The sequence below is a fragment of the Ornithorhynchus anatinus genome, chromosome 1, assembly GCF_004115215.2.
Source record: "Ornithorhynchus anatinus isolate Pmale09 chromosome 1, mOrnAna1.pri.v4, whole genome shotgun sequence".
NCBI lineage: Eukaryota > Metazoa > Chordata > Mammalia > Monotremata > Ornithorhynchidae > Ornithorhynchus > Ornithorhynchus anatinus.
The window spans coordinates 125,110,939-125,129,240 of NC_041728.1; the positions used below are offsets into that span (position 1 = coordinate 125,110,939).

Consider the following 18,302-nt stretch of genomic DNA (forward strand, 5'->3'; position numbering starts at 1 on the left):
AATGCATGAATGCATGAATGCATTAATGAATGAATGAATGAATGAATGAATGAACAATGCTCTGCACATAGTAACCGCTTAATGTTGGTATTTGTTAAGCGCTTACTATGTGCAGAGCACTGTTCTAAGCGCTGGGGTAGACACAGGGGAATCAGGTTGTCCCACGTGGGGCTCACAGTCTTAATCCCCATTTTACAGATGAGGGAACTGAGGCACAGAGAAGTTTAACAAATATCAACATTATTATTATTATTATGAGTGGATAGATGAATGGATGCATGAATGAATGCATGAATGCATGAATGAATGAACAATGCTCTGCACATAGTAAGCGCTTAACAAATACCAACATTATTATTATTATTATTATTTTGAATGGATGGATGGATGAATGGATGCATGAATGGATGCATGCATGCATGCATGACTGAATGAATGAACAGTGCTCTGCAGATAGTAAGCGCTTAACAAATACCAACATTATTATTATTATTATTATTATTTTGAATGGATGGATGGATGGATGAATGGATGCATGAATGGATGCATGCATGCATGCATGACTGAATGAATGAACAGTGCTCTGCAGATAGTAAGCGCTTAACAAATACCAACATTATTATTATTATTATTATTATTTTGAATGGATGGATGGATGAATGGATGCATGAATGCATGCATGAATGAATGCACAGTGCTCTGCACATAGTAAGCGCTTAACAAATACCAACATTATTATTATTATGAATGGATGGATGGATGAGTGAATGCACAGCGCTCTGCACATAGTAAGCACTTAACAAATACCAGCATTATTATGAATGGATGGATGGATGAATGAATGAACAGTGCTCTGCACATAGTAAGCGCTTAACAAATACCAGCATTATTATTATTATGAATGGATGGATGGATGAATGAATGAACAGTGCTCTGCACATAGTAAGCGCTTAACAAATATCAGCATTATTATTATTATTATGGATGGAGGGATGGATGGATGGAGGGATGGATGGATGGATGGATGGATGGATGGATGGATGGATGGATGGATGGATGGATGAGTGAATGGATGGATGGATGGAGGGATGAGTGGATGGAGGGATGGAGGGATGGAGGGATGGAGGGATGGAGGGATGGAGGGATGGAGGGATGGAGGGATGGAGGCTGTTCCCTTTTGCAGGCCGCCCCTTAGGGGCAGCGCGTTGGGAAACTACAACCCCCAGCAGGCTGTGCGCCCGCGGGCATGCGCGTCGGCGGCCTTCTCGGGGGCGCCCCCTGCCGGGCCCCGGGCAGATTGACGGGGAGGAGCCGCCCCAAGGACCGACCCGGAAGCGCCGGGGAGCGGAGAGCGGGGCCTACACCTTGCGCTGCGCACTCAGGCCGCTCCAGAAGGGCTCCGGACGCACCCCCAGGTCAGTCTCCCCGCACCCCCCCAGCCTCGTCCCCGGGGCCTGTCGCTCCTGCACGCCGAGCAGGCAGGGGGCCTCTTCATGCTCTCCCCAGCGCTTAGTGCCCTGTTCTGCACCCGGGAAGCGCTCCAGGCCGCTTGGCTCAATGGTTATCATTCTAGTATTGGTTAAGAATAATAACAACGATGACATTTCTGAAGCTCTTTCTATATCCCCACCCCTGTTCCAAGCGCTTATGGTAATAATGTTGGTATTTGTTAAGCGCTTACTAGGTGCGATGCACTGTTTTCTTTTGGTCATGAAATGGCCATCGCTTTGATTCTTTTTATCTGCTAGGGTTTAATGAGATGCTCATCCCCTTGACTCTATTTATTGCCCTTGTTCTTGTCTGTCCGTCTCCCCCGATTAGACTGTAGGCCCGTCAAAGGGCAGGGGCCGTCTCTAGCTGTTGCCGATTTGTCCATCCCAAGCGCTTAGTACAGTGCTCTGCACATAGTAAGTGCTCAATAAATACTATTGAATGAATGAATGTGCAGAGCACTGTTCTAAGCGCTGGAGGAGATACAGGGTCATCAGTTTGTCCCACGTGAGGCTCACAGTTAATCCCCATTTTACCAATGAGGGAACTGAGGCACAGAGAATAATAATAATGTTGGTAGCTGTTAAGCGCTTACTATGTGCCGAGCACTGTTCTAAGCGCTGGGGTAGACATAGGGGAATCAGGTTGTCCCACGTGGGGCTCACAGTCTTAGTCCCCATTTTACAGATGAGGTAACTGAGGCCCCGAGAAGTTAAATGACTTGCCCACAGTCACACAGCTGACAAGTGGCAGAGCTGGAATTCGAACTCATGACCTCTGACTCTAAAGCCCGTGCTTTTTCCACTGAGCCACGCTGCAGTGAAGTGACTTGCCCACTGTCACACAGCTGACAAGTGGTAGAGCTGGAAGTCGAACCCATGACCTCGGACTCCGAAGCCCAGGCTCTTTCCACTGAGCCACGCTGCTAATAATAATGTTGGTATTTGTTAAGCGCTTACTATTTGCAGAGCACTGTTCTAAGCGCTGGGGTAGATACAGGGTAATCGGATTGTCCCGTCTTCATCCCCATTTTACAGATGAGGCCCAGAGAAGTGAAGTGACTTGCCCACAGTCACACAGCAGACAAGTGGCAGAGCCGGGATTCGAACCCATGACCTCTGACTCCCAAGCCCGGGCTCTTTCCACTGAGCCACGCTGCTTTTCCAGCGCTTTATCTCCCCCCCAGTGCTTAGAACAGTGCTGGGCACAGAGCGCTTAACAAATACCAACATTACTATGATGATTATTACAGGGTCATCAGTTTGCCCCACCTGGGGCTCACCGCCTTAATCCCCATTTTACAGATGAGGAGCAGAGAAGGGAATTGGCTTGCCCAAGGTCACCCAGTAGACAAGTGGTGGAGGTGGCTTCGTGGAAAGAGCCCGGGCTGGGAAATCAGAGGTCATGGGTTCTGATCCCGGCTCTGCCACTTAATCAGCTGTGACTTTGGGCAAGTCACTTCACTTCTCTGGGCCTCAGTGACCTCATCTGTAAAACGGGGATGATGACTGTGAGCCCCACCTGGGTCACCCTGATTACTTGTATCTCCCCCAGTGCTTAGAACAGTGCTTGGCACATTGAAAGCTCTTAACAAAATACCCACATTATTATTATTAGTACCCACATATTCTGACTCCCAAGTCAGGCTCTTTCCACTAAGCCCGGCTGCTTCTCATGAATCCTAATTTACCCCCGCTTGCCCCACTCCCACCTGCCTCCCTGCCCAATTTATTCAGTCAGTCGTATTTATGAAGCGCTCACAGTGTGCAGAGCACTGTGCTAAGCGCTTAGGAAGGAACAGAACAAGAATAAAGTGAAAATTCTTGCCCACAATGAGCTGACCTCTAGTTCTCCCTCCTACCCCTGCAGTGGCCACTGGCTACCTCCAGTGCTTAATGTCTCCGGCAGTGCCCAGTCCCCCTGCTCCTCCTCCTCCTCCGCTTTTCAGTTTTTATTCTATTTTTCTTTTCAACGCCCTCCCTGTGCCTTCCCCCCAATGCTAATCATTCATTCAATCGCATTTATTGAGTGCTTGCTGTGTGCAGAGCACTGTGCTAAGCTCTTGGGAAGTACAATATAGGAATAAAGAGAAACAATCCCTGCCCACACCGGACTCACAGTCTAGACGTTGGTGGGGAGATAGGCATCAATACAAGTAAACAGGCATTAGTATAAGTAAATAGAATTACTGTCCTAACTGTAACTTTCTTTCCCCACCCATGGCCTTAGGGCTCTCCCAAGCGCTTACTACAGTGCTCTGCCCATGGTAAGTGCTCATTAAGTACCATTGATTCCTACCCTGCAATCAATCAGTGGTATTTACTGAGCTCTTCCTAGGAGCAGCATGGCCTAGTGGCAAGAGCTGGGGATTTGGGAGTCAGAGGTTGTGGGTTTTAATCCCGGCTCCGCCACTTGTCTGCTGAGTGACCTTAGGCAAGTAATAGTAATAATAATAGCAGTGATGGTATTTAAGCGCTTATTATTTGTCAAGCTCTGTTCTAAGTTGTGGGCAATTACAAGGTAATCAGGTTGTCCCATGTGGGGCTCATTGTCTTAATCGCAGTTTTACAGATGAGGTAAATGAGGCACAGAGAAGTGAAGTGACTTTCCCAAAATCCCACAGCTGACAAGTGTCAGAGTGGGGATTAGAACCCACGACCTCTGACTCCCAACCCCATGCTGTTTCTACTAAGCCACGCCACTTCACTTAATAATAATGTTGGTATTTGTTAAGCGCTTACTATGTGCCGAGCACTGTTCTAAGCGCTGGGGTAGACACAGGGGAATCAGGATGTCCCACGTGGGGCTCACAGTCTTCATCCCCCTTTTACAGATGAGGTAACTGAGGCACAGAGAAGTGAAGTGACTTGCCCACGGTCACACAGCTGACAAGTGGCAGAGCTGGGATTCGAACTCATGACCTCTGACTCCAAAGCCCGTGTTCTTTCCACTGAGCCACGCTTGTGCCCCAGTTACCTCATCCGTAAAATGGGGATTGAGACTGTGAGCCCCGTGGGGGACAGGAGCCGTGGCCAACCTGATTGCCTTGTATTTACCCCAGCGCTTAGAACAGTGCTCGGCACATAGTAGAAGCAGTGCGGCTTAGTGGAAAGAGCGCGGTCTTGGGAATCAGAGGTCGTGGGTTCTAATCCCGGCTCTGCCACTTGTCAGCTCTGGGATTTTGGGCAAGTCACTTCTCTTCTCTGTGCCTCAGTTACCTCGTGTAAAATGGGGATTAAGACTGTGAGCCCCACGTGGGACATCCTGATAACCTTGTATCTACCCCGGCGCTTAGAACAGTGCATGGCACATAGTGCTTAAATACCATAATAATAATAATAGTAAGTGCTTAACAAATACAGAAACAATAACAGCTGTTATTATTACTATGTGCAGAGCACTGCTCCAAGTGCCTGGGAGAGTACGATTCAAAGAATGAGCAGGCACGTTTCCTGCCCCTAAAAAGCTTATAAGACGGTCGTCGTTTGGCTTAGAGAAGTTGCGGGGGCTCTGCGTGATGGGCCAGACACAGGAAGAGCTCAGCGCAGGCTGGCCGAAATCGGGAATTGGACCCTGCCGCCCGGGTCGCCTGATGGGGTTGGCGTTGTGCCAGCCGAGCGGGAGCTCCGACAGAGAACCAGGTCAGCGGGGACCTTGATCCAAGCTGGTTTTGTAATCGTCAGCCGGGAACGCCAGGCCCGTGCCCTTTTGCCCCGGGATTTAGGGCTGTCTTTAATGCCCCTTGCAGGCTGCCCCGTAGAAGCAATATAAGGATGGTATTTAAGCGCTTACTATGTGCAAAGCAATGCTGGCAGGCTGGCTGACTGGCTGGAAGTGTTGTAAGTGCTTAGTACCGTGCTCTGTGCACAGTGAGCGCTCAATAAATACGACTGAGACAAAGAATGATTCCCCAAAGTGGAGGGGCAAGCACTGGGTTATGTAACAAGACTCATAAATGCAAGGGGTTGCGGGGGAGGACTTCATTTTCGTGGGGAAAATTACCGTTGTTTTGGAGTCGTCACGTACAGTTAAGTGTCCCTAGGGGAGCGCTTTCAGTGGTTGAAATTACATTTTGCATTTGGAGGGGTTCAGGAGAAGGGACTTTAATACTTGGGTCAGTGCACCAGAGGAGGGAAGGAGGAGTGGTGGTGGTTTATTTTTTTATTTTCTTTTCCTCCCAGTGAGAATAAAAGAAGCCCAGTATAAAACATAAATATTTGCGTTAGGTGATGCCAGCAAGGGCATTAAAGAAAACCTGGAACAGCTGGCTGGGGTGGGAATGCTGTGAGAACTTGTTGTGTGGGAAGAGAAGTTAGTGGTTTTCTTATCGACTTAAATCAAGGCTCCTAGGTCAATTTTCAATAATTCTAGCATGGGTAATGAGTTCTTTTAATACAGATAATGTACAAAGTGCTCATCTCTGGACTGTAAGATCACTGTGGGCAGGGAACATGTCGACCTACTCTGTTGTACTTTTCCAAGAGTTCAATACAGTGCTCTGCACACAGTAAGTGCTGAATAAATACCACTGATTGATTGCTTTGCAAAGTATTCCATTTCCAATTTCATGGCCCTTTGCAAATTCTCCACGAGAAAGAACAGCCGGGTGGATAGAGCATGGGCCTGGGAGTCAGAAGGACCTGGGTTCTAATGTGACCCTGTCACTTGTCTGCTGCATGACCTTGGGTAAATCACATCACTTCCCAGGGCCACAGTGACCTGACATATACTGTGAGCCCCATGTGGGACAACCTGATTACCTTGAATCTCCCCCAACGCTTAGAACAGTGCTTGGCACATAGTAAGTGCTAAATAAATACCAACATTATTATTATTGTCTACTCCAGCGTTTAGTACAGTGCCTAACACATAGTGAGCACTTAACAAATACCATAAAAAAATCAGCCTGAGATCATGCCTACCACTTTTACTGTATATTCTCTCTCAGTGCTTAGTACAGTGCTCTGCACACAGAAAGTTCCTAATAGATATTACTAATACAACTCCTATTGTATTGGACTCTTCCAAGCCCTTAGTTCATGTATTGTGCACACAGTAAGTGCTCAATAAATATCGTTGATTGATGGATATCTTTATTTATGGAAGAAGAAACTAAGATCTAAGGGCCCAGAGTTATTTGCTAATGTTCACAGCTGGTCTGTGACAGAACTGCAATAATATCCCCAAGGAAACAGAGTACTTGTTTTTCCTTTTTTCCTTCCCTAACTTTTCTGAGCTCTTCATTTCCCGAGGCAAATATAATCTTGAATGACAGGTTAGGAAACTCACCTGATATCAGGTAACTCGTAAGAGGCATCTCAGAACATTTAAAAGGAATCGAAAGGTCTTAAAAATCCTTAGTTGTTTTGGTAATTAGAGGAAAACAATATTTTCTTACACTTTTTTTCATTCAAATTAATGGAGCGAGGGTATATTTTCCATACTAGAATGTGCTTTTGAGGAAATTAGAGGAAAACAATATTTTCTTACACTTTTTTTCATTCCAATTGATGGAACGAGTGTATATTTTCCTTACTAGAATGTACATCGCTGTAACAGCACTGTGTGTTTTAACTTTATAGTTTCCTTCCTGAGAAGAGGCCCAAGTGTATTTCCTAAAAGGCCCTCAGTTTGAATCACTCAATGGTATTTATTGAGCTCTTACCGTCTGTGGAGGACTGTACTAAGCACTTGGGGGATTACAATGCAATAGAATTGGTAGATGCAATCCATGTCACAGTCTAGAGGTAGAGGCATTTTAATCTATAAAACCTTAAAGACCATGACCCCGTGATTGGGCAGGGATTGTCTCTATCTGTTGCTGAATTGTACATCACAAGCGCTTAGTACAGTGCTGTGCATATAGTAAGTGCTCAATAAATGCGATTGAATGAATTGCAGATAGGGGAAATGGGAACCTGTAAGTATATGTATATAAGTGCTGTGGAATGACTATCAAGAGTTAAGGGAGAGTACAGATCCGTCATCAGCATCATCGATGGTAGTTATTCAGCTCTTACTCTGCGCAGAGCACTGTACTAAAGGCTTGGGAAGTTATGATATAACAGAGTTGGTAGACATACTTCCTGCCCACAAGGAACTTAGTCTGTGCAAGCTGTGTTTGATTAGCAAGAAACCCTCGATTAAAATGGTAATTACTCATGTCAGGGTGGCTTTCGGGTTAAGCTCCTGTGTCTCTGAAAAATTGTTACTTCATGGAGAATAAATGTTTTTTTCCTTGCGAGCCTCTTAGGTATCAAGCTACAGGGAATTACTGTGTTTCACCTTCCTCCTTCGGAAACGTGGGTAGACCTGTCCTTGCAGGAGAGAAAGAAGTCACAGTCTTTGAAATAACAGATTCATCCTTGCGGTTTTAAACCTTAATCCATAAGGAGTTTCACTCTTTTACAAGACATAATGAAGGTTTGTCCTTAACAGTGAGAATAATAACTATGGCATTTGTTAAGCATTGAGAAGCAGCGTGGCTCAGTGGAAAGAGCCCGGACTTGAGAGTCGGGGCATGGGTTCGAATTCTGGCTCTGCCACTTGTCATCTGTGTGAGTTTGGGCAAGTCACTTAGCTTCTCTGTGCCTCAGTTACCTCATCTGTAAAATGGGGATGAAGACTGTGAACCTCATGTGGGATAACCTGATTACCCTGTATCCATTGATTAATTCATTCAATAGTATTTATTGAGCGCTTACTATGTGCAGAGCACTGTACTAAGCACTTGGAATGGACAGTTCGGCAAAGGATAGACACAATCCCTGCCCATTGACAGGCTTACAGTCTAATCAGGGGAGACAGACAAAAACAATAGCAATAAATAGAATCAAGGGGATGTACATCTCATAAACATAATAAATCGGGTAATAAAAATATATACAAATGAGCAGATGAGCAGAGTGCTGAGGGGAGGGGAGAGGGGAAGGAGCAGAGGGAAAGGGGGGGAAAGAGGGGGCTTAGCTGAGGGGAGGTGAAGGGGCAGGGTAGTGAGGCAGCAGAGGGAGAAGGGGAAGCTCAGTCTGGGAAGCCCTCTTGGAGGAGGTGAGCTCTCAGTAGGAGAGCTACCCCAGCGCTTAGAACAGTGCTCTGCACATAGTAAGTGCTTAACAAATACCAACATTATTATTACCATGTGCCACAAGAACCGTTGAGCCCCGAGTTAGATACGGTTCCCTTTTCACAGGGGGCTAAGAGTCTAAGTGGGGAAGGAATTGTTTCATTCAATAGTATTTATTGAGCGCTTACTATGTGCAGAGCACTGTACTAAGCGCTTGAAATGTACAGATCGGCAACAAATAGAGACAGTCCCTGCCCATTGCCGGGCTTACAGTCTAATCGGGACTGTAAGAGTTTTCATTCATTCAATAGTATTTATTGAGCGCTTACTATGTGCAGAGCACTGTACTAAGCGCTTGGAATGAACAAGTCGGCAGCGGATAGAGACAGTTGGTATTTAGTTCCAGTTTTCCAGATGAGGGAACTGAGTCACAGAGAAGTTAGGTGACCAACGGACAAGTGACTGAGTCGGCATTAGAACCCAGGTCCTCTGGCTCCCAGGCCCCAGCTCTTTCTACTAGGCCAACGGCTTCCCATTTGTAAATTTCACAACCTAATGAATTGAAAGTAGGATTAAACCCCTCAGATGTATGCCACGATCCTTAATGACGACTTTGAAGAGAGCTCGAATCCTAAATCAACCGCCCCCGAAAGGAATAGACTTAGGACAGAGTGAGCTGATGACTGACCTGAGGATGATCAGGATTTAAGAGATCGCTTCATTTGTGACCTCTGTCCCGCTGGGCCTCCAGCTGCTTCAGACAAATCCCTCTGCCGTGCACACATCAGATGGCAACGGACGGCAGCCTGCAGAGAGGAACGGGGCCGGGCTGGGGTAGGGGCTGTGAGGAGGAATCGGTCTGCGTGCGTGTGCGCGCGTGCACGATGTGGAAGCAGAAGCAGCTTGGCTCAGTGGAAAGAGCCCGGGCTTGGGAGTCAGAGGTCATGGGTTCGAATCCCAGCTCTGCCACTTGGCAGCTGGGTGACTGGGCGAGTCACTTCGCTTCTCTGTGCCTCAGTGACCGCATCTGTAAAATGGGGATGAAGACTGTGAGCCTCACGTGGGACAACCTGATTACCCAGTATCTCCCCCAGCGCTTAGAACAGTGCTCTGCACATAGGAAGCGCTTAACAAATACCAACGTTATTATTATAGTGAAAAGAGCATGGGCCTGGAAGTTCGAATCCTGGCTCTGCCGCTGGTCTGCTGTGTGACCTGGGGCAAGTAATTGACTTCTCTGTGCCGCAGGTCCTTCCTCTGCAAAATGGGGATTCAAAATCTATTCTCCCTCTTACTTAGACGCTGAGCCCCATGTGGAACCTGATTATCTGGTATCCACCCCAGTGTTTAGTACAGTGCTTGGCACGTAGAAAGCGCTTAAGTTACCACAATTTTTATTAGTATTATTATGACATGTAGCGAGAGACCATAGGGAAACAGGAAATAATAAGAATTTTAGGGAACCATAGCTCTCTAGTCTAACTTCAGTATATCGCCTTTGTCTCTATTGAGATGTAATGCTATTAAAGTAAGGTATTTGGGAGTTTCACAGTTTCTTTGGAAAAAATATATACCATCCGGCCAAACTAGCCATGGTACAGGCTTTTACTAACAAATACAGTAGCAACTTTGGCTTTTGTCCTGGCGGCTTTGCATATCGTTTCATAAAGCATGTTTATAATACATCTAACTTGTAAGGTTAGCTAACCAACTAGCACAACGTTGCTTCTGTCTTGAGGATGTGTTAGATCCTTTTCAATAGACCTTGTAAAATTTCTTTCAGTTCCAGTTGTCCATCCCTATGATGCAGATAATTCCTAACTGCTTCGATATTCACCTAAAAATATCATTTCCCCCATCATTAGTGGCATTTTATTGGGTATCAAGTAGAGGTTTTTTTGCCTGAACTCACTGACTTATTGTTCAAACAGTTAAAAACTCACCTGCTCCTTGAAGCCTTCCCAGACTAACTCCACCTGGCTCCGGCCTCAACAACCGTTCCCAGACTTAGAGTACGCTGATTCTTCCTTTCAAAGAACAGATCCCTTGGAAAGCAGCATCGCTTAGTGGAACGGACCTGAGTTCAAATTTGAGCTCAGCCACTTGCCTGCCATGTGACCTTGGGCGTGTCACTTCTCTTTGCCTCAGTTTCCTCCTCTGTAAAATGGGGATTAAATATCTGCTCCCTCTCCCTCTTAGACTGTAAACTGCATGTGGAACAGGCACTGCGCCTGACCCGCTTATGTTTTATCTCTCCTAGCACTTAGTAAAGTGTGTGGCAGATAGTAGATGTTTAGTAAATACTATTATCATTATTATTATCATCATTACTGTTGTTCTGTAGGGACTCCTATACTTTTTGAATGAGAGTACCGTCCCTCTTATAGATCAGATATCATTAGCATGGTGAACTTTGGACATTTTAAATATGGAAACAAATGGCTAATTGCTGATGTTGCTAGGATTTTGAAAGTAAAATTCCCTAAGAAAGTAAAAATGTAGAAGAAATTCATGAAAACAGCCCTGGACTCTTTTATTGGCTCCAGTATGTGGGGTTGAGGAATTTATAGATGTTCTTTTGCCAAATACCCACACATTTCATCTCCAACTGTTTATTGTCTTTTGCTTCTTACTTGGCTGCAGCTTAAACTGAATGATGTTTCTGTGAATATGTGCATCTGAGTTAAAAATTAAAAAGCATGCATCTAAGATCAGATGTCTGATAAGGGGAATGAAGTTATTTTGATAAGTCCCTCTACTAAATTTATATTTACATTTTTTGAGGAACTACTTTTAGGGAACCATCGCCTAATGGTTTTCATAAAGATTTTCTTAAAGACCACATCCTGATGAATAGAACAGTGTCCGCAGACACAGATCTATATGCCTAACACTCAGTAATAGTAATGATAATAATTGTATTTGCTAAGCACTTATTGTCAACCACTGTTCTAAGCACTGGAATAGATACAAGGTCGTCAGGTTGGACACAGCCTCTATCCAATAGGGCACTCATCGTCTAAATCGGAGAGAGAATGGATATTTAATCCCCATTTTACAGAGGAAACTGAGGCCCAGAGAAGTTAAGTGGCTTGCTCAAGGTCACACAGCTGATAAACGGCAGAGTTGGGATTAGAACCCAGGTCCTCTGGCTCCTTACTCTGTGCTCTTCCTAGTAGGCCACGCTGTTTCATGACTTTTTCTAGTCTTAGGTATTTTGCTTCCCCGAACGTTTTCATTTATTATTTTTTCTGCTAATTCTGTTGTGTTTTACTCTCCCAAGAGCTTAGTACAGTGCTTTGCACATAGCAAATACTCAACAAATGCCATTGATTTTTATTTTTCATTTCTCTGTTCTCAATTCATTTTTGCCTACCCCCTATTATTGACCCAGATTATCTTGTCTTTGTAGTGTATGGCAGAGGGCTCCACCCTGGGCTAGAGGGGAACACTGCCTTAGGCCCAGAGGCTTCTTTGGCATATATAAGATGGTTTTGGCTAGGTGACAAAAGAATATTTTCTGAGTAATGGGGATCTGGAAATGTAGCGTTTCTCTCTCTGGGCTTTTGTCCCCATATTCACATCTGCCAATGTTAGATGATTTGCGAACATGACATTTTAAAGGCTTGAGTACAATAAAATGTGACTCAGGGTGTGAGAGTTACTGGGTTAGCCCCATCTGAATGTTGAAATAAGGAGTTAGCCATGCCTATGGCTTCGGGCTGGAAATGAACCCAGATGTGATGAATAAAGACGTTCCAATTAAAACCGAAAAAAGATGATTTCATCAAAACACCAAATTTTTCTCAAGATGTTTGCTGTCAAACGTTGATTTTCGGGCAAACACGGAAATGAAATAAACCCAAGTTAATGAAGTCCTTAGTACAATATGCTCTGCAGCGTTCCCAGTGATGGTTGGAGAAAACAGGATAGGAATGCAAGGAAGGAAACAAGTTCTGCCCTTGATGGTTAACAGATTTGTCACAGGTGATGAATCACTTCTGTAGCACTTGATATTTGCACAGCGATATACCACGGCTACTTATTAACCCTTTCGACTTCCTCCAGGGGCCTGGTGGTTCACGTAATACTTAGCCCTCTTTTGCACATGGTGAAAACACAATGCAGAAGGTAAAGCCTTCTGCCCCAGGTCAGACACAGTACGGGTTAACAGCAAAGCTCCACATTAGGTAGATCGTAGAGTCTCTGATTTCCCTGCTCCACAAAAATACAAGGAGCAACTTGCAACATTTAAGAAGCAGCGCGGCTCAGTGGAATGAGCCCGGGCTTGGGAGTTGGAGGTTATGGGTTTGAATTCTGACTCTGCCACTTGTCAGCTGTATGACTGTGGGCAAGTCACTTAACTTCTCTGTGCCTCAGTTACCTCATCTGTAAAATGGAGATTAAGACTGTGAGCCTCACGTGGGACAACCTGATTACCCTATATCTACCGCAGCGCTTAGAACAGTGCTCTGCACATAGTAAGCGCTTAACAAATACCAACATTATTATCATTATTATTAAACATTAGCCTTGCAACTTTAAAAATCACCAGGAAATCAGACCACCTTGAAACCACCTTGAAATCTTTGAGTATAACGGTGCTAACATTCTGTTGCACCCGGACTGCTCTGTTAACTGTGTCTGCCGTTTCAGGAATAGGAAATGTCAGGTTTGAAGCTTCACTTGCGTTGAAACTGAGTATTCGGTAAAGAAGAACGAACCTGTTGCCCCAGTTATAGGGATAGACAGTGAATGCCCCAGCCCTGCAGATGGGGAGTTGAGAGTGATTATTTCAGATGAATAACTGGACAATAATCAATGCCAGGCATTATCAGGAGTGTTTTTGGCTGCTTTTTTCAAGCATTGGATAGTACGTATTGAGTTCCTTTTGTGGAAAGATTAATCAATCAATGATTTTTAGCCAGAGTCACATAGTCATTTGCAGAGCTTGTACAGAAAGTCTACTTCTTCTGCTAGACTGTGTCCATAAGAGGTTTTTCAAGATGTTTTGTTTACATTTTTGCAAAGTGCTATTATAATTATTGAGGATCCACACAAGCCTCAAATGGGACATGGACTGAGTCCTACCTGATTATCTTATTTCTACCCCAGTGGTTGTAGTGCCTGACACACAATAAATGCCCAACAAGTACCATAAAAAATAAAAAAAAAAAGCTCAGTAGAGTTAGTTACAATTTCTGCTGTCAAGAAGCTTACAATCTAGTGGGAGAGAAAGACACAAAATATGCTCCCCGATTTAGCTAATATTGCTGTTTTTTTCTTTGTAAATTCTTAGGTTGTTAATATTTAATTTCCTGGCCCTCATCTAAGTGGAAACTAGATTTCAAAAAAACCCCACATTTCATGTAGTTTCTTATTTGGATTGGATATTCAGGAGAGACTTCTCTCTGTGGATCTGTATAGAACCCTTAAGTTTAGATGAGGGTAATGGGTGGTTTTCTTTCATATCTAGCTAGGCACTGATCTTCCCTGGTTCTATTTCTCACAAGTGGAGGTTGGAGGAATTCAAACTGACAAAAACTAACAGGAGGTGTGTTTAATTGGTATCGGAGCCTTGATTTTTTTTGTCAAATGCCAGTGTGAATAATAGCCTCTTTATCTCTTCCTCTCTTGGCAGTCTCAAAGTGGACTGCCAACCACACAAATCTCTATCTTTGATCTGGTAGACTTTTATCTCTAGCTGGGTTGTCTCTCTCTGTCCTTGGACCTTTCCCTGCGCACACATGCAAAAACCTTTTTTAACAGATTTTATCAATGACTGATAATCTAAATTCTGACCCGAAATTTTGATTATCTTCTCTTAGATGGGGTTTTTTTCATGAGTTAAATTTTCCTGAAGGAAATTTCTAGGCTTTCTCCCCATCCCTCTCTGCATCAAACAGAAACTTCTCACTGTCACCTTTCTGACACTGTCAGCTCTCTCCCTCCTACCTCTCCTCACTTCTCCCCTACTCCAACCCAGCCATATCATTTCGTCCCTCTAACACCAGGCTACTTACCGTGCCTCACTCTCATCTCTCTCGCCCATCGACCCCTTGCTCAAGCGATTCCTCCTATCTGAAACTGCCTCTCTTATCGCATCTGACAGACCACTCCGCTCTCCTCCTCCAAAGACGTACTAAAATCCCATTTTGGGGCAGGGATTGTTTCTATCAGTTGCCAAATTGTACATTCCAAGCACAATTGTACATTCCAAGCACTTCATACAGTGCTGTGCACATAGTAAGTGCTCCATAAATACTATGGAATAAATGAATGAATGAATCCTATCTTTTCCAGGAAGCCTTTCCTGACAAATCTCTCATCTCCCCACCGAAGTTTCCATCATTTTTGTATTCCCTATGCACTTAAGTCTGTATCTTCTGAACACTTTAGGAGAGAAGCAGAGTGGCTTAGTGGAAAAAGTGGAAAGAGCATGGGCTTGGGAGAGAGAAGTCGTGGATTGTAATCCCGGCTCCGTCGTGGCTCAGTGGAAAGAGCCCGGACTTGGGAGACAGAGGTCATGGGTTCGAATCCCATACCACTTGTCAGCTGTGTGACTGTGGGCAAATCACTTAACTTCTCTGTGCCTCAGTTACCTCATCTGGAAAATGGGGATTTAACTGTGAGCCTCACGTGGGACAACCTGATTACCCTATTTCTACCCTAGCGCTTAGAACAGTGCTCTGCACATAGTAAGTGCTTAACAAATGCCATTCTCTGTGCCTCAGTTACTTTATACGTAAAATGGGGATTGACTGTGAGCCCGTGGGACCACCTGATTACCTTGTATCTACCCCAGCACCTAGAATAGTGCTTGGCATATAGTAAGCGCTTAACAAATACCATCATCATCATCACTTTGACACTTCTCCCATCCCCACAGCACTTAAGTACATATCCTTTTATTCTGTTGCTTTCCTTATTTGTCAGTATGTTTTTGTGTGTTTCCCCCACTAGATGGTAAGCTTCTTGAGGGCAGGAATTTTATCTGTGGTACACTGCCAAGCATTTACTGCAGCGCTCTGCACTCAGACCGCCCCTCCTCCTCAAATCTGACAGTTTCTTCCCCTTTTCATAGACTTATTGAAGGCACATCTCCTCCAAGAGGCCTTTCCCGACTAAGCCCACGCTTTCCTATTATCCCACTCCCTTCTGCGTCGCCCTGACTTGCCCTCTTCATTCATCCCCCCTCCCAGTCCCCCAGCACTTGTGTACAGATCTGCCATTTATTCATTTATATTTCTATCTCCCCTTCTAGACTGTAAACTCAATGTGGACAGGGAATGTTTCTGTTTATGGTTATATTGTACTCTCCCAAATGCTTAGCACAGTGCTCAATAAATACGGTTGAATGGATGAAACATCCTTGATTGAATGATTAATACGGGACCTTTTGCTTATAGACCTATTTGTCTTCACAAATCCCATTGGAATAAGTAGGCTCCTATGTTGTTGTCCCCCATTTTGCAGTTTAAGAAACTGTGGCATGGACAAATTAAATGATTTAGCTACAGTCACATAGTCATTTGAAGAGCTTGTACCGAAAGTCTAGTGCTTTTTCTGCTAGCCTATCCCTAAGGGATTTTTAAAGATGCTTTGTTTACATTTTTCAAAAGTATTATAATTATGGAGGACCCACACAAGCCATCTGCTACACAAAACATGGAATTTGTCAGACCCTGGGTTCTGTGGTTAATCGTCCAAAATATCAGGTTTCAAAGGGACATTTGTATACATTCACTTGTTCCATGTTGGACTGATCATTTAAAGACACTCATCCAGAAATTTTTTTTTGTAAATTGCCCCAGTCGACTTGAGTCAATACTGAGAATTTCTATAAACCACCTGTATCTTTTTTTGGAAGGACAGTTGTAATTGGGAGTCTTCTGTTGAACACTCGGATTCTTTCTAAAATTGTGTGTTGGTATTGTGTGCAGATATTCTTTGGGTTCAAAGGTAGTGTAACTTATGAAATTATTCGCATGGGCCTAGGGAATCTGAACGACCTGAATTCTAATCTCCGCTCCGCCACTTGTCTCCTGTGTGATTTTGCAGAAGAGGTAACTAAGCCACAATCACCTCATCCGTAAAATGGGGATTAAGACAAGAGAGACCTGGACTGTATCCAACCCGATCAGCTTGTATCTACTCCAGTGCTTAATACAGGGCCTGGCACATAGTAAATTCTTAACAAATAACATTAAAAAAAAAGTTGTCTGATTGTCAAGATTGCCATTTGCTGGACTGTTGTGTTTATCATTTGCACAATCCCTGGCCGCGTTTTCATTTAGATCTGTTTCTTCCATTGTTTCTCAGAGCCTCTGTTCTTTGAGTCATTTACCCAAGAATAAGACATTGTGCTAAGGAAGAATTGAGAAAGCAATATATAGGATCCTATGAGATCATGTTTTAATATTTATAACTTTAAAAATATAAACAGGTGGTGTATTTTGTGCATCACCTTAGTGGCCAAATTTTTACTTATGTACACCTCCATCTTCACTAGCATAACAATGCTGTGAAAATGGGAAAGAAATGTATATTTTGTCAGAATATTCGGAATCAAGTTTAGTTTTTCACTTACCAACTCTAAGTAGGTCATATTCAGTTTGAGGAAATTGAAGCTTCATTCTTGGCCTTTTTACTTTGCTGTTTAATATAAAATCTAACCGGTAGCTGCTCTGTACATTTAACCATTGACACACAAATTGCTTTGCCCTACTGGTCTCCTTTTTACCAGTAAATCCAAATGGGGAGGTCAAAGTGATGCTGCAGTTTATTTTATTTATTTTATGAAACGTAGTATTTTTCATTGGATACAGTATCAGACATTGGTGATAAGTGGAAAGAAAAAAAAGTAAGTCTTTCCAGAAAGTGAGATTTAGTAAGGGAAAGCTCCTGTAGCTCAGAAGGAAGCCAGCATATTTTGTTTGAGGTCCATGGTCTGTGAATTTTGACATTTATTTTTGCAAAGGATGGATGGGGAATTGGAAATTGGAAAAGTGCATTGAAATGGAAGGAGTTTTATTAAGTGAGATGTTGAAAACGTGGTGAAGAATTGGAGCTGAGCTCTGGGGCAGAGAAACAAAAGCTTTCTATTCTAAAGGTCCTTTATATGTAAAAGTTGCCTTTTTCGTTCCTAGGAGATCCTGTGTCAGGGACATACTTCAATAGTTTCTGCCACTCAGTATGCCAAGATCTATATTGCAAGCCTCATTATTCTAGAGCTTCAGCATAATGCTGGGTTTTTTTTTTGGTTTTTTATGGAATTTTGTTAATTGCTTAGTACGTGCCGGACACTGTAATAATAAATAATAATTTTGGTATTTAAGTGTTTACTATGCTCCAGGCACTGTACTAATCTCTGGAGTGGATACATGCAAACTGGATTGATGCTATTGATGCCTGTTTACTTGTTTTGACGTCTGTCTCCCCCCTTCTAGATCTCCCCCCTTCTAGACTGTGAACCCGTTATGGGTAGGGATTGTCTCTATTTGTTGCTGAATTGTACTTCCGAAGTGCTTAGTACAGTGCTCTGCACACAGTAAACGCCCAATAAATACCATTGAATATATGAATGAATGATTTGATTGGACACAGTCCCTGTCCCACTAGGGGCTCACTCTCTCAATCCTCATTTTACAGAAGAGGTAACTGAGGCAAAGAGAAGTGAAGTGACTTGCTCAAGGTCACACACCCGACAAGTGAAGGAGCTGGGATTAAAACCCATGACCCTGTGATT

General features: G+C 43.9%; 1 protein-coding gene across 1 annotated transcript in view; it reads left to right on the forward strand.

Annotated features, from left to right (window-relative positions):
* Positions 1-1,287: 1,287 nt before the first annotated feature.
* The window catches only part of PLEKHB2 (pleckstrin homology domain containing B2), a 50,001-nt gene continuing 32,986 nt past the window's right edge, over positions 1,288-18,302 (forward strand). The window contains exon 1 of the mRNA XM_029061854.2: positions 1,288-1,415. The gene's annotated coding sequence lies outside the window, so the exon portion shown is untranslated. The remainder of the gene's footprint in view (positions 1,416-18,302) is intronic.